At 35.8% G+C, this 17,782-nt stretch overlaps 2 protein-coding genes across 2 annotated transcripts in view; one reads left to right on the forward strand and one right to left on the reverse strand.

Annotated features, from left to right (window-relative positions):
* LOC136408802 (UPF0193 protein EVG1 homolog) overlaps positions 1 to 16,945 on the reverse strand; it is a 107,845-nt gene extending 90,900 nt beyond the window's left edge. The window contains exon 1 of the mRNA XM_066389970.1: positions 16,941 to 16,945. The gene's annotated coding sequence lies outside the window, so the exon portion shown is untranslated. The remainder of the gene's footprint in view (positions 1 to 16,940) is intronic.
* Positions 1 to 17,782, forward strand: part of T48 (FU domain-containing protein T48) — a 190,272-nt gene that overhangs the window by 131,427 nt on the left and 41,063 nt on the right. The gene's annotated exons all lie outside the window — the stretch shown is intronic.

Here is a 17,782-nt window from a genome sequence, read left to right on the forward strand (position 1 = left end):
TTAGCTAGCATATCTCAAAAAGTTCACATAGAACTTTTTGCAATAATCCGAACAAATATGCACTAAGCGTTGTTACCAGTTATTTTGATAGATAAATAGATAGATCCTTATTTTTTTCAAGTGCAGTATAATATCATACAATGTGTTCAAAGTAAGAATGTCCAGCACGGGGATCTTGAAAACGATAATAGATCTAGATTTGGTTAAATGAAAGAAAAGTTGGACATTTAAGGAAGTAGTTTCACAGTGCAAATAAATCTACAAAATTATTTTAGAATTTTTAATTGTGTCACGAAAACCGAAATATTCGCATTTGATTTTTTTCCTGAATTATGGTAAGAGATAGATGAAAACTAAAACCACTTATCCATTGTAGTTTTCCGTAAGCTCTAACATGATTGTCTTCGTGTTATTTTATGACATTTTGTTGGTTAATAATGATCATTAACTTTATTTTCTAAATACGACTCTGGTAAATTTTGATTTCTGATATAGCGCATTAGAAAAAAATCGAACAGAGTCATGCCCGGAAAACAAGCTGGTCAAAGATGTTCTCAGCGGGTGTGTATCTACTTTCCAGGAAATCTATGCGAAACAGATTTCTGCACAACTCTTGCATCATATGCGGGTCCTCCATTCTCTTGAAACCACCAGTTATGTGTTAAAGTCAACGAGTGATTATCTAAGGTTTCCTCCAAATCCCTTTCAAGTAAAATGGTTATACAAGAAAAGACCAATATTTCGAGTGCTAAATATTCAACCTATTCGTTAAACCCAAAGCGATGTTGGTGATGCGCAAACCTATAGGCATAGGGGTTCTCTCTGGACCAGTAATGCGTATTTATTTTACTGAAAATTCAATTTTTTCTTAATATTTGACTCAAAATATCAAACTATATTTAATACCTATAGCACCGCAGCTGTCCATTGGATCGCTTTAAGTATATTATGGACAGAGCCCCAGTGGTCTTACGCACAGTTAAGTGAAAGCATATTATCGTATTATTAGTACCTAAGGCCGAGAGACTGGTTTAATGTCGATCTTAAAATACGTATTGGTCCGCACTGGTCTGAAAACATTATTTCGCTCTACCCAAGCATTAGGTGGGGTATTGTAGCACTTAATAGTAATATGAAATAGTAAGCACATTGAAAAGCTTAAAATTCTATATATTTTTACGCGAGTGGACGAATCTCTCTACATCAAGTGTGAAATATCTCAGTATTATTTTTAAGGAGAAACTTCACATTATCCGGGATTAATAAAGGGGAAAGTTGGTGGGAAATGGCGTGGAAGAAGATGAAATAGTGGAGGATTTAATCTGAGTGTCACGCAATCTTTTTAAGATTTACGTTAGCGTTAATGAAAATATACGAGCGCATCGAGAGTAAACTTTGGCCATCGAGGGTATTGGATAAAAATGGAGAAGTAATCTTTTTTAGGGTTATGGCCTACTATAGATTATCCATGAAAAGGGTGAAGGATCCTTTGCAATAAATATTTCTCGAGACAGAATATTAAAAAATAGATGCCTACTGACCTGTAAGTTAACAACCCTTTCACACAATAATTCCAATTTTGTTACAATGTCTAGCTTAAAAGGACTTTAATTAAAAACTGTCGTAAAGCCCTCAAAATCAAACTGGAGGGATATTGAAGACTATTGAGAGCGCCCTTAATTGTGCTTTAAAACGTAATTTAAGTTCAGTCACCGGCTTCTCAATGGAAATTAATTCGCCAAATATTAATTTAGAGGGATGGTTTCGAGTGGCTACGAAAGGATGTTGATTCAGTAGAGGGAATATTCCATGTTTTTAAAAATTGATGAGGGTATTCTCGAGATAATTATGAATGTGAAATAATTGAAGATATTTGTTTCTCTTGCACTAAAAAAGCAAAAAACGCTTTTCAGTAGCTATTTTTTGTTGATCATTAAATGGGGCAGTAAATAATCATATCTGTCTGTCACATTAACGATGCAAATTAACGTGGATAGAACAGGACCTGAATAATCGTCGAAAAAGCGACGAAAAAGTTTGAGCGACAGCGGCGTATCGGAATTAGTATGGACCCTAAGCCGAATTTCATTACAGGGCGCTTTTTAAACGACGGATATGTCAATGAAGTAGAATATGGAACAGGTTTTACGAGGGGCGGTGGTCTAGAAATATGACTGAAATTAAATGAAAGAGGACGAAATTAGAGAGGAAAATTAAGGCTGGAATCTGGAATGTATTAAATCAAAATAACACGACCCTTCTGGCTTCCCAGATAAAGGATAATGACTCTTCAACCAATTTGTCAACGTCCCTCTAGTAAAATGACGTTGTTGAACGTCACCGACCAATCAGAGTAAGTCCTTCACATCCAGATCTCGGGTTGATTACGGCCCTAGGAAAATTAGTCTTATGGTATTCAAGTTATTTTGATTTATTCGGGCTAGCTCTATTTTGAATGACTTTTCTTTTTTTGAAAATTTCAGTTATTAAAATGAATGTTTAACACTAACAACTGATTTCCAAGAATCGGATCCGACAATTACAGGTTTTATAGTTAAATTTTTGATGTTTTTAATACATATTTAGCTTAATGGAAAGCTCTATTCTATGACCTATAATTTATTTTATGTATATCCAGTTTCTTCTCAGTTTCTATTAGATTTAATAATCGTTTAGACTGTTTCTTTGTGCATTTAAAATACATAAATGCTGACCAAAAAATGGAATAAAAAATCTTAGTTCTTTTTAGGCAATTTTGACATTTATTGCATTTAATTCAATCACATACGGTACTATAATATAAGATGTTTATTTTTTACTGCTTTTACCTCCTATATTTAACACTAACATAGGCCACCTCTGATTTCCTCCAATCAGGTTACAAAATCGCAGTTTTTATTTTAACGAATTTTGGATTTTAATGCCAATTTGGCTCAGTAGCGTAGCTCCATCGTGAGAGCTGTAATTACTTTTTAAAGTTTTTACTTATTTTTATCTTTTTTCAACACTCTTCAACAACACGCTTCGTACGTTCCTGATATTTCAGAACTGAGTTGGAAAATTTCGTTTTCTTGTATTAATTTTCGACACTCAGTACTGTGCTTAACTAGCGGCGCAGCACGATTGTAAGAGCTACAATGAATTTTTTATGATATCTAAAATTGAAATTCTAATTTTTACTCAGTTCCTCTCAATCCCTTGGTATGTATCATATGATTTGTTATATGTATATATGCCGTCTTGTATTTCAGGTTTGCTAGGTTTGCCAGGCAAGTCCAATTAGAACCAATTCGATCTAACTGACCTAAATAATTAACCGTGTAACCACCCTAATGATTGAGGAGCGTATACTAAGGCCAATTTGTCAACGTCCGCCTCTTGCATATGACGTTGCAGAGAGATAGCGACCAATTAGATGATGCATCTCAGATGACGAGTCAATTTAGAGCTTCAGGTGAAAGTTAATTGGTCTTGTTGCCATATTAATTTGATAATTATCTTATCTGGGAAGATTATTATTATCCGTGAAATTTACAGGATTTTTGAAAAATGATCGAAATTGCTGTAAGACGCTTATAATCAAAGTTAATAGAAGGCATGTTTGCTTATTTTGAGGGAAATAATGCTTTTGAATATATTCAACGTTAACGCAAGATGGATAATTCCTATCCGGAGGTGTTGCCTCATTTCTAAAGTCCTTTGCGACGAAATTCTGAGTTACGCAAATTCCTAAAATTGTTCGTAATTGTTTTGACAGGTAAATAATCAACCTGGCATTAAATTAAAGAGTCCGAGCCTTTGGACTCGTTTATAGAAAGAAATGCTAACGACCCGCTGTTTACGTAAACAGTCGCATAAATCTCGTCGCGAAAGCCTTAAGAAAATTTCCAGATGCAATTTGTTATCTTAACGAGAAAATTGCTTTTGGTTTGTATTTCGAGGCGCAGTCTCTGACAAATGGCGAAAACTAGAATAATGATGGACTTTCGTTTTGGCTGCAGTTGAAAAAAGCAAACAACCACCTTATCGAGAAATTTTAAGGTGACAGTATATATTCCATTTGTTTGCGCCCTTTTTGCGACCAATTTCGGGAAAAAACACCCGTTCAATCTGGCTATATGTTATGCCAGTCCTAAAAGGTTCTCGTGATATCATGGCCATAAAGAGGGAAGAATATTACAACTCTCCTGGTTTTTCTGAATGTCCATTCGGTCGGGTCGGGACTTGAAAGCTAAATATAAGAAACCGCAGCCAGATTTGTGTTGAAAGGTCCCTTGTTTGCGTGGGATCGACACATCCAGCTTGGATTATGGCCCGGGCTCTTCATATTGATCCCAGGGACCGAAAGTGAAAGGCGATTCCCAATATGCCTGACGAAAAAGTAATTGAAACACTGAGGAAGACATGCCTGCTTTAAACTATTTCTTAGCTCGTTTATCACTGGAACAAAGATGTATGACATCACGTAATCCCTTTGTCTGGCGTCGGGCCAAGTTCCAATAACGGACGCGTCGCGATGCCTTTAAATTAAAATGTTCTGTCAGTCTTGTGGAGACGTTTATGGCCTCGTTGACGATGCACCTCGATTAGTTGGAGATGGGGAAAAGTACACTCCTGTTCTTTATTCGAGATTTTCTACTTCTAAAGAATAATTTTGGTTGTAATCAGTGGAGAATTTCATTTTCGTTCAAAAATCTTGAATTACTAGAACTTTTATTGTATACGGCAACGTTGTGGAAAAAAAAAACGGCTGCATTTTCTTCGCAAAGAGCATTCATCTTAAGAATCAAAACCTCAGCGAGACGTTACGAGTTTTTGAGTTAAGTCCTAAGGAATGGAATATGTCTAAGAATTTTACATTTCATTAAATTCTAAATATTTTTATCACACATTCAAAATTGATTTTGTTGTAATATATGGTAAGTATATTACACAACCTTTGGGCACTTCAAAATGACGACCCCCAACCTGGTTACATAAATTTGTTCTTTGAATCATTGAATCGCACACTCGTTGTAAGATATGCAGATAATGCTGCGTGAAAGGAGAGGTTACCATCACTCTTCTCAATAGTTCCTCTTGGGTGGCTACAGGAGTTTCATATACCAACGACTTAATGTAATCGCAGAGGAAAAAATCCAATGGGCTTAAATCGGAATTTCGCGCTGGCCACCTCATAGGTCCACCTCTTCCGATCCATCATCCACAAAAATGTTAGTTTAGATAATCCTGCATAGTACAAGCAAAATGTGTAAGTGCATTATCATGTTGGGACCACATTCTATACCGTATAGTCATAGGGACATGTGCATTATCCAATAGCTCAGGGAGTACGCAGAAAATTTAGGTAGATGTTATTAGCTAGACAATAGAGTAACTGTGTATGTTTTTATGCTAATGCAGTATTATCTCAAACGCAACTCTCCATGATTATATCGCCTTGTCTGTGTCAATCGCTTTTCAAAATTACAAGGAAATTATAATGATATATTGCAAGTTTTATTTAAAGTTCCTCAGTTTCTGGTTAGTCGATAGGAACTCGAGTTTTTAAATGAATAACCCAGTATATTTTATGCTACTAAATTGCTGAACTAAAAGTGAACTTTCCGTGATTTGTTTGTTCCTGTTTGGCTGATTGAAACCCGAAGGAATCAATTATTGCACAAATTGAGACCCAGAAACAGATGCTGATGCTGTTATTCCTTTATGGTCCCATTTAAAGGCAGCTAAGCCCTTAAGTTATGAACTTTGCTAAATGATTATCTAACCTATATAACGGTCCAAAATTGCAAAATACCCGATATCCATTGAGGTAGCTTGTGACCACAAGTTTTGGGTCATTTTGTGGCAGGTTAATGGCAAATAAAATATTCAAGGCCCATCTATGTGGGTTCTTTGAGAATTATTAGGGAGTTTTGGTTTGTAAAACGTTAAGTTGCTTTTACAAAATATATATCCAAATGTATCAGTCTTATATTAGCAAAGTTTAAGCCCTGTTCAAAGGTTCAGTTAGATCGATAATTTTAGTTGTATTATGGATTTTAATTCCACGGATATAAGAGGGAGAAAAGTAGTCGTTTTTGTGGAGACAAGTCTGTTATCAGCGTAATGCAAAACTCTTTTGGAGGTAAGGAAATGGAGGAGATTGAAAATTAGATGACTATTAAATTTTGGCTACAGAACACGCCCAGGCATGTTAAACATTTGGCTGTAAATTGTATACGTGGTAGTATGTCTGGATTTGATGGGAGGAAAAGCAACAAAAGTGAGAGACATACAACCACCGAGTTGAACGCATAATAGTTTTCCGTATTTATCGAAAAGTTCCAGTTACAAAATAGCTTCAAAATAGGCAGTAATATCACTTGGAATATCTAGAGGCACGCATAGGATGGAAACATAAAACAATTGGTGTAACGATCCATCTTAGTAAATCCGGTAATGGAACTAATTTGAAGGATCTTCCAAGGCAGACAACAAATTGTTTAATTTTCTTTTGCAACAACGTGGAGCGTCAAGACGGATTGCAGGAAAGGCTCGCGTTGTTGATGCGATGCATTTTTCCTGTTCCCACGATATCAGAATAAATTGCCAATTACCGGACGTGACTCTGAAAATTTATGATTGGAAAATGAGCAACACGTCATTGGGATGTTAGTCCGTTCGCGAAATTAGAGCCATAGTTTGCAATTACTGTAGGCTCGCTTTTCGTGTTTGTTTCCATGATTTTCAAAGCCGACGAAAATCGTTTAAACTATCATAAAAATTTGAATAGAAATCAGGGAAACAGGAGAAAAGAAAAACAATAAACGCTCATAAATCCCGGTCTCGACTTTCGAGCCTCGTCTACGCAATTTTTTATCACCCGACACGGCTGCCGTATTTCAAGTCACGTGACACGCGAATATATTGTTTGGCACACATTATGCAAAATTCATAAACGGAGAACGAACCGTTCATATTTCCCCAATTTCCCTACACGTGATTTACGGGAAGAATCGGAGAGATTTATGGCTACAGGATGAACTTTCGATGCATGTCCGGTCACTTTGAGAAATTAAAAACGTTGAACTATTTCAGTGCGGGCAAAATTGCACATCTTTCTGTGACATTTCTCTGAATAGACTCCATGAAATTAATGGAAGTAATACGGTGTCCGAAGAAATTTATTTCCGGTGGACGTTGCGGACAAAATATTACAAGGACAATGATCTTTTATAATAATAAACATATTGAGCGCTATCACAAACACTAGTATCTGTTTTTACATTGGCTTACACAGGTTTACACCAGCCCGTTGCGATCGCCCATATGTACGGTTTCTTAACAATTTTAAAGAAACTGGCTAGATTGGCAGCAATGGACCGATTAAGCTGGCCCGCCCGTTCACCCGATTTTGCTCATACGGATTTTTCCTCGTTAAGGGGATTTCTTAAAAAATTCTTTGAAACACTATTCAGATGATTTTACTTTAAAAACTATGATATGCGATGAAATTTCTAAAACACCGTTGAAGAAAATTTTGTAAAAAGGTACAAAAAATGCGCGGATATGTTTGGCAAACAGTGGAGGCGATTGTGAACATTTGTTATGTAATAAATTATACAGGCACGTACGTAACAGAACATCATATTGCAATACCATTCCGCAATATTTTCCTGTTACACATGGATGTTATGTTGTGTCAAGAATTTATGCGTAACAGTACATCGTCGCGTATCATGTAAGTAGATCATATTACAAAAAATAATAAAGACGCGTACAGACATGTAACAGAACATCGTCTTATAACAAGTATGGACGTCACTGCATAATATAACACCGAATTGTATCGCGTAACAGCATATGAGAACATCGTGTACTTTGGAAACTAATCGCACTAAAAGGAGTAAATCTTCGAAAACTTGCTTTCAACCTATCAGAAAAATATAATTTCAAATATGCATTCCATAGCGAAAAATAAATCAAGTAAAACGGGGGTTAAAAGGTTTTCTTGAGAGAAATCGAACTTTATGGGTTAGAATTCTGGAAGCTACATCACTTGCAAGGGCTTAAGCATTCAATAAAAAATATATTATATCATCCTTCCAATCTCTCGGAGAAGTTATGGATAAATTCAGATTTTCTCCTGAATACATACATATATAATATAGATGAGATGGGAATGAGGACAGTGGCTACTAAATCAATAAAAATCCTTGCTACCAAAATGCGAGAACAGATTGATGCTCTAAACAACGCCGAACGTGGGCAGCATTACGCTGCTGAGTGCTACATGAATGCCATAAGGACCTTTGTTCCTGCTGAGTTTATTTTTCCCATAAAGTACCCACAAGCAGCGATGCATTTTGTCAAGAAAGCGGCTAGATGAACAGCTAGACTTTCGTGAAATGGTTTGCACCACTTTGTGCAACATGTTGACCATAGAGTGCTTTATATTTTAAATTGTCGTACCATTCACGAAAATTCAGAAGTCTTCGAATATACTAAAAGTAAAGAAATTATTCTGTTTTACCTTGCATTCATCATTTTTCTTTTTCTTTACCTGACTTCAAATCTATTATAATGCAGAAATTCAGAAATCGTTAAAGCAAAACTGGCTGGTTCCAAGTTCCACGCTGTGAATTAATTAAAAAAACATAAATTTATCAATTCGACCCTGATATTTCTGATGATTACCAATTTGCTTTCGCTTCAACAACCGACAGGGAGGATCCCGCAAAGCTAGAGGGGACAGCCTGCGCAACTTGAAGGAAACCAGCCTGAACATTTACAAGAAGAACACCCTGAGTATGTTGTTACCAAAGATATTGTTGAAATTTACAGGAAACCCCGAAGTTAAAGTTAATAATTTAGAGTTTCCACAAGAAATTAAGTTAGACCCGAATCGGGGAAATATGCTTCAAATCACGTAACTTTCTACTCACGTAACAAAATGTAACAATTGAGAGTCGTCTTACGTAAAATGACAAATCATATAAATTTAATATGCTAAAAAAGGATAAAGATATATTTGGATGCCCAAACATAGTCCTGTCTTTTTTGCACGGTTGCTGCTTAATTTGTTGACGTTTTAGTTTAATTTGGTGTTTTAAACCGTTATGTTCATTGTTCATCAACTTTAGCGGTAAAAATGTGTTCTTTTGAGAACTAAAATAGTGCTCCTGGTTATTTATTATCGGTGTTGTTATTACTATTGTTGGCATAATGCCCAAGTTCTTAAACAGTCGGTGTAAGCAGCTTGTAGCGACCATTATCAACTATTTCGAAAGAGAATTGGAAAATAATAGTCCCTTGTTACCACTGAATTCAGTTAGAGAGGTAAATTGAATTTTAATGTTTTGGAATTGAGTATTATAAGCTCTTGTTTTATTTAACGTGTTTCGAATGCAATGAACTTGAGTTGGCCTACTGTAAGTGAGGTATCAGCAGCAATGAAAGGCAATGTGGGGCTACATTCCCCCAAGAAAAATCGAAGGAGAAAGACATCAGCGACTGAGACATCATTGTTAGATGTTAGTGCTACCCGCAACGATTATGATACGATTTATGATATGTATAAAAACCGTAAGTATTTAACGGGCGTTTGTTTACAGGAAGTGCTGATTTTAGGAAATCATGTAAATTTGCAGACACTAGAAGAAATACTAAAAAAAAGGAATTATTTGGTGACAGCAAACGTGTGGTGTTCAGCTTTTCAGACTGTCGCGTCAGATATGCTTAAAAAGTCTATTCAACACACAGAAAAGGAAATTTCCTTTTTTGTTCATTGATATGATAATGATTTACCCTGAATTTAATACTGTTAACTACTACTAAATACTGATAGCATTGCACCAATACCTGACAAATTCCTGCTACATATTAATTTTGAAAAGATGTGGCATCACTGCTGATGTGAAGCCTGTGACGTGCATAAAAACTTACGTGGTTTGAACCACAGATTAATCACCCACAAAGATTAAGCTGAAGAATTATCTCCAATTCCAACGACAACAAGATATCGTCCTGGTATTTGAAAATATTCATCAGGGTCGTGAATTGACAGGTAAGCTCATGTTACTACATTTTGAAAATTGTATTCAAAATTAGAAAGTTTAAAGTTGAATACGTTACATTCTTTGCCTTTTTGCAAAATCAAACTTTGGGAATTTTTGTTTTAATTTTATTATTTTCACCATTTTCATGTTCGTAAAATTCACTGCAGGGCATATATTTTGGAACCACCCTCGCCTCCTAAAAACCCCTCAAATTTTTAAATTCATACGGATCCTTTAGAAATCTGTCAAGAGACCAAAACATTGCTGAAGATCTTAGAAATTTTGTATTGCCATTTTCGGTACCTTTTTTGTTTCGAAGTAGCTGCTGTAAGTTTTCAAATTATCGGTTTTTCTAACTCTCCAAGGTAGACTCGTATATAATACTACTGACAAAAGAAGCTACAGAAAATTTCATTAAAATCTGTTAGAAAGTTTTCAGAGAAAACAAGAATTGATGTTGCCGAATTTCCTCTTTGGGCTTCGAACGATGGCAGCTTGAGGCAAAGACGAATTCTTCAAACTTCGTCTGCCAAAGTCACTTCATGTTCATAAAAGCCGGTATTATTAAGAAACCCCTTGAGAAATTTGTGAATCTCCTAACCCTTACCGCTCTCTAAAATCTCCGCATCCCATCCTCGTTCAATTATAACCTTGGCAGCATTGGAGGCACAAAAGATGAAATGTCAGACACCCTAGGAGGGTCCTCATTCCCGACACTCAATCTTAAAAGATGGACGTCTAACAAATATCCAAATTCCTGAACGCCTGGCTCTTATTACTATTCCTATGGCTAAGCTCTCTTCTTGACCAGCACTCGATAAATCAGGCGAGACAATGATGGACTGTTTTCCTGCTAGATCGATCACTATCTCGCATTACCCGACAGTTCCGTTGACTAACTTCCCGTCTTAAGTGGACGTGCAGGATTCTTCAGAGTTTACCTTAATTAAGGGGGAGTTTAAATCAATTTAAAGTTACGCTTATGCCTCGGTTTTTGACCCGGACCATTTTTTAACGTTAATTAACCCGGCACGACGGGACGAAAGAAAGGGCAATTTTAGGATTATTCTATAAATTTAATTAGCCCGTTTTTGCCTTACGCTCGAACATCAAACATTCAAATGGTATTTACTCGAAGCTACACAGAAAAGGAGGAATATTTCTGGTTTTTTGGATAAATAAAAATATCCATCATATTTTTGATTAGCCTCTCGCAGCGTTAAAGCCCACGGTTAATTATCATGCTAAAAGAGAATTTGATGATGTTTTTTCCTGGTGAGGGTTTATTTAAGGTCTTTACGGCCCGTTTTGCCTAAGCGCTCTTTTAAACTTTATATAGTAAAAGTGGTTTTTCAACAGAAAGCAACAGGCAAACGACTGCTTAACTGTTATTTAACGAAACTCGAAACTACGATATAAAATTCAGCTCATTCTCAAATGTCTCATAAGAGGTCTCGGACGATCATCATTCCGCTTTAGTATTATTTCCAAGTAGTTAGTAATATTTTTCTCGTTGTTGTTCAAACTTACAAGGACTTTTCAAAAATGGAACGGTTAGAGTAAAGCATGAAAAATTTGAAAAAAAGTATCGGACTAGTTCACTGAACTCTAACGGTCTAATTGATTTTTTTGTCTAGATTGATGACAAAGTTGGAAATACACTTCCTCCAATTAAAATTTGTTTTTTTGTCAATTTTCATGTCGGGGTTCAAATTATATTATTTCCACTCCAAGTATTCTTCGATGATCAATAATACATACAAAATCTTCTTCACCTGCTTCGCCAATGGCATGACCATGGCAACTTATGTCCCTGCATATTTGTTTCTCCAAATCATCTAAGGCTATTTTCAATTTTATCTGTAAAAAAACAACTTTTTCAATTCACCAATACTTGATCATTTCCTCTGCACTTAATATTCAGTACCTTTAAAGCCTATCACACCTTTGTGGTCAAAAGCTTTCAAATGCCTGGGGGAGTTTTCCAGCTAAAACCGAAACAACAACGCGTCTGAACGTAAAGTTTTATCTCGGCCAATTTAACTAGAATTTTTAAATTCAGCGCGCGCATTTCTCATTAACATGCAAAATTGCGCGCCCTTTTACAGCCCTTATTGCTTGTTATTGCTTAATTCCGTTGAATTAAAATGCACAAACCGCAACGGAACGCTAGTTTTTAAGTAAATTCGCGGAGATAGTGGGATTTTTAGGATTGTTCTATTTATTAAACCTTAATCGTTTGGCTGTTTCCTGGAAAATGGCATTTTTAACATTTTCATAAAAATTCATTAAAATATTACTTATTAGAGCTGCTTATCAGAGATTTTATTAACAGAAGAGAATTGAACAGAGTTATGGCACTTCTCTCTCAATTTCCGTTTGGATGATGGTTGATTCAGTTTCTCAGGAGAAGAATTTATTTGTTTTATCAAAAGTTCTCTTCTTCTTCCTTGATGTATTTTATCCGCAAACAGATCGAAACTGTTTGTTTACATCTTAGTTTCCATGGCGGAAATAACGAGTTTACGACGAGCGGGCGATGCCTTATTTTTATTGCCCGCTGTTCACGGCAATGAGCCGTAAAGTAAAACTAACGCATGTTAATTTTTTTACCGGTTTTAATCAAGTAACTAGGTCGACTTTTATTTTATTTACACGTAAAAGATTTACAAACGTATAATTTCTGCCCAAAACGTTCTTTGTACCACGAGCCGAAAGGAGAATTACGCCTCTGACCGAATAAAAAAAACTCAAACTTCGGCCGCAGGCGTAATCTTCTTCTTTTAGCCCTCTAAACGTAATTAACTATTATCGATCTTTTAGATTCTGTTTTATTTAAGTCACACTTTTGAACTTTTCCTTTGACTCCCTGAATAACGGAACATCAACCTTCAGACCTAAATCTGAGGATTCCTAGAAAGTAAGAAAATTAGATTTCCCTTTTCAAATCTTGAAACTATTATAAAATCTGCAGAAATAGCGACTTCAATCATCACACCACTTATAAATATCAGTCAGGAGTAATCTCTACAAATATAAAAACTAGCATCTTCCTCAGACTTGAACTTGAGGCACCACAAAGCTGGTTTGAGAATTTCGAAGGAACTTTCCAGTTTTTCAATTTTTACGTCTACGATTTTCGCTTCTTCCCTCTCTCATCCTTATCCCTCATGATTACTTCCAGAATTTCAATAACAGCGTTGTATTCCCTTTCGCCATTTAACAGTAACATGATGTGTCATTGGAGGTTACCATTGTTTCTCATTTCAAGCTGCTCTGCTCTTAATTTTCTTGGATCTTTCACACAAAAAAGTCGACTGCTCTGGATCGCCTTCAGGCATGCAATACCAACACCCACAAGAATTTGCCTTTCCTTCTTATGAAAATAAATACCAAAACCTCTGTGCTTTGCGTGGCTTGCGGGATAAAATAATTCACCTCTCCCTATTGACAATCGCGCCGTGCTCTCACAACCTTTATGAAGGTTTGTCCACCGATTATCAGGTAGTCGCGTACCACGATGGTCTGCCAGTTCCCGTTCGATTACCGATATTAAGTGACGTCGGGCGTGGTTAGCAAACGGATGGGTAGATGACCGCGCAGGTAAAGGACCGCTGTGACCTTCTGCATCAATCACAAAAAAGTACCCACCACTCGCTCTCAGACAAAACAGCAGGAGAGAAGCAAAACAAAAAGAAAAAATCCTTCTCCAAACACTGGACGATAATATATCTTCTCAGAGGGGGGAGAGTTCTGGGTTTGAGGTAAAAAAAAAGGGGGGGGGGTTCTTTTGTTTATGAGTTTTTAATGGGTAGACGCATTGGCAAATCTGCTACCCGGCCGACAGAGAAAATAACAACAAACATACCATTGGGTGTTGTTTTTCGAAGATTTTTGTCGTGATAAAAAAGCCCACTGATTACTCCACATCTCCTCTCTTCTCCCTGCCTCAAAAAACTCGTGAAAAAAAATGAGGAGGTCTCTACGACGAAGATGGATAATAAAAAAGATATGAGTGCGCCAAAACCAGTTTCAAAAGTTCAAGAGACGAATTTAAACCTCCCCCTAGGCCAAGAGAGATACAAATCGAAGACGTGTTCAAGAAGAGAAACAAGAAAGGGACGGCGGTAATTCAAGACGGCAGAAATCCAAAGACGACATATCAATAAAGGACGATTTATTATAGTGGCTATCAGAGAACCGCGCCCCCCCTTCTTTACGTGAGCTAAAGATGCTACTGATGAGAATAGTAGGCACGGACAAATGAGGATAGACGAATAATTGATAGCCGCACGAAGAGACACAAAAATGCTAACGATAAAGAAAGAGAGAAGATAATCTCTCATTTCCTTGTGTTTTATGTTTCAATCTGAAAGTTTATTTACTGCTTTTGTAATTTTATACATTTTTAGCTCAATAAAGTTGACTCTGTTTGTATTTATTTATAAACCAGCTTAAAACAAATCCTCAATTATCACACATAAATCTGGCCCTTCCAGTCTGCTCTTCAACTCTAACATCTCTAAACATCTAAATATCTTAAGTTTGGTCTTTCAGACATTCGACCCGTCTCACTGGCTGTCTTGACCACGGCTCTATAAATCAAGCCGGAACATGACGAACAATCGATCACCATCCGGGAACCGGGGCCTTTGTTAACTAACTTCTCAGTTGACTGCCTCAAAACCGGGACTTCCACTTAATTATCGATGTTTAATTGGTTTCGAATCAGGGATGTCTCCGGGCCTCGTTTCGTTATTAATACGAACCCCTTCGGCCCCGGAATTATGCAACACCCGGTGTGGGTTCATAAACTTGGCACTAGCTGACAATGCAGCATTGTCCCATGATCGGCAAAACTAATATGGAAGCTTCTTAGTTATTTAAGGGCAAGCACGTGTGGCCACATCGAAGGGTTGAAAGTTTGCACTTGTTGACGCCGTTTTTCACGTTTTATTAAAATTTCTTCGCCGCAATGCAATACAGGGCAGCATGTGGTGTTAGATGAGTTTGGTGTGTTGTTTATGGGTTGTTAGAGGGCCTTCTGACGTCACGTTTTTAACAATTTGCTTTTATATTTTTGGCGTTTTAAGACTCTTGCCCAAAGTCGGTCTGAAGAAGCAATTTTTCACCGAAAATTTAAAACTCCACGAACTTTCTTCTCACAAATTTATGTTGTCGGGCATGCTCGCTTCGAGATGTATTTTTACCGCAATCACTAAATTTCTAAAAAAGTCCTACATCAATATCTCAATAACTGCACCAGTAATTTTATACCAAAAACACTCGTTCTGAATTTCCAATTCGTCTCGTTTATCGTTAGAGACGCCTTTACGGCCGTTTTATGAGGGATTTTTATTTGGCTTCCATTTCCGCATACCCTATTTTATTATGTGTTTTACGGCAGTTTAACCCTATAGTTGGAAATAATGAAGTTTGTATACCGTGCTATGATGGGTAGTAAAAATTGTAGAATTTAATTCAGTAATGAAAATCGAACTTTAAATACCATTGGCATAGAGTACTTTCAATTTTTATTGATTGCTTTGTACGGTTTTATCGCAAGAAGCATCCCTTTAAAAAGGGTCTTCCATTCTTCGTTTTTCTTTAAACAATAATATGGTTAAGTTAATTCATGGTACACTTGTGTTCAACAAAAAAATACATTTTAACTTAAATCATGATTTGCATAATAAGGAAGTAAAGTACTTTTTTATTTCTCTTATGACCAGTGTCCTATTTTATAAAAAAGATGAAGAAGGAAATTATTTTCCTCCTTATTCATCATAAATTCATAAAAATTCATTCAACATAAAACAATTGAAATTTTTTACTTATATGTCTAAATTACCAACTTATGATACACGAGGGGGGGGGGGGGGGGGGGTCTTTAATAATAAAAATTATTTATTTTTTCACTGTGGCATATATATATCTTCATCTTTGGTCATGCCAAGTGCTGACTTAAAGAAATATAGGGGGTGATACTTTTATAGGGACTAAGCCCCTTTCATTTCCCTTCCCCCTGCCGTCTTGAATCTTTGCAACGGACGCCACTGACAGTTGTTCAGCATAAATTTGAATCTTTGTTCCATTTGGAAAATTCTTTGCGTTTCGACAATCATTTTTGAATAAAAAACTTTTAATTATTATTCAAATTTATGCGTTAATCTTTTTCACTATGCATCTCAAATCATCCCAACTTTTTTTTTTATTACGTATTTTCTTTTTCAAATTATTGTAAGTATTCGTTATAGATTAGCGACTGATTATTTACTTTTTCTACGTTCTTCTGCTTGTTTTCAATTTGTTCTCAAACTTCAATCTTTTAGTTCCCGAGACATAAAGTAAGCTTAATACTGATCTTCACGACTTGAAAAGCGCCTCGAAATTTTAAAGCTCCAATGCCTCCATAGAGGTATCCAGGGTTAATGTAGGATTCGTATCTGGCGACTAAAGTGATAAATAGTCCCTCAAAGTCTTCGGGCCAAAGTAAAAAAAAAATACATTTTCAAACTCATCAAACAAAAATCATTTGGCGAGAACTGAGTTTTTTAACATAAAAATTATTTTTTACCCTAATAATAACACACTGTATATGTTGCTATAATTCAAAAATATGCGCACCACTCCTGTCTACTTAATTTCTTACTAAAATTCCAACGTTAAAAAAGAAGTTTAATACATCATTGGGATACCCTGTGTGATCTTAGATCAATCTACATCAATTTTTGAAAAGAACCGAAATCCCGATTTTTCTCAAATAGAAATTCCTGTTTATTATTCTGTTTTCAAAATATATTAATCCAAATTAACAATTGTTCAATGAATAATCCATTATTAATCTCCGGTCGTTTTGGAAATATTTGAGAGTAAACGAAGATAAGACTAAAACGAGCTTAAAAATAAATTTTCTCAGATACGCAGAGCGTGAAGTCGATTTATTTCAATCAGGCTCTAATTAAAATTTCTTGATCATCCAAATAAATATCGGAATATCTATTGAGATTCAGAAAAAATCGAAGAAAATATAACTCGTGAAAACTATTTTAGCTCATAAAATTATAAATTCAAATGGAATCTGCAAGAACAGTTAAAGAATTTAATAAGATCTCAAATTTGCTTAAAAATATAAAAATAAATTCCGAAAACATTTAAAGAAAATCACAAATTACCTCTTAAAAATCCATAGAAAATCTTCAAATACCTTAACAAATCTCCGAAAAAATCGAGAGGAGGAAAAGAGCTCTACAAGCCATAAACTCTTCCCCTCGTTAAAGAGCTATTAAAAGGCTTGAGTAATGCATAAATGGATTTTTTATTGTTATTAAAACAAACCGTGTTACAATTGCCACTGAAAAGTAGCTCAATCTGGTATCATGCATTTTTAATTCATTCTTTGCGAGATGACGAAAGGATGTGAAGTCGGTCTAGTACTAATTCATAAATTCCTCTCCAGCGTCTGCCTTAAATATTTACTATTCCTTTGTGTATTCAAGTGCAGAGATAAATGGTGTTTCTCGAGGTGGAATATCTTGACATTTTAAAATAAAGTACTAATTAGGATTTGATGGGGGTGAACACCTTTTTTGACCCTCATTAAAACCACTCTAAAAAATGGAACTGATAATGGAAGAATAAATTAGGATTCCAATTTATCATAACGACAGGGAAATTGGATTAGACCTGTCTATGTAACACTGAAAGTCAATAGAGAACTCTTTGCAAGCTCCTTTTATTGT

Source organism: Euwallacea similis, chromosome 5 (assembly GCF_039881205.1).
Source record: "Euwallacea similis isolate ESF13 chromosome 5, ESF131.1, whole genome shotgun sequence".
NCBI classification, from domain to species: domain Eukaryota; kingdom Metazoa; phylum Arthropoda; class Insecta; order Coleoptera; family Curculionidae; genus Euwallacea; species Euwallacea similis.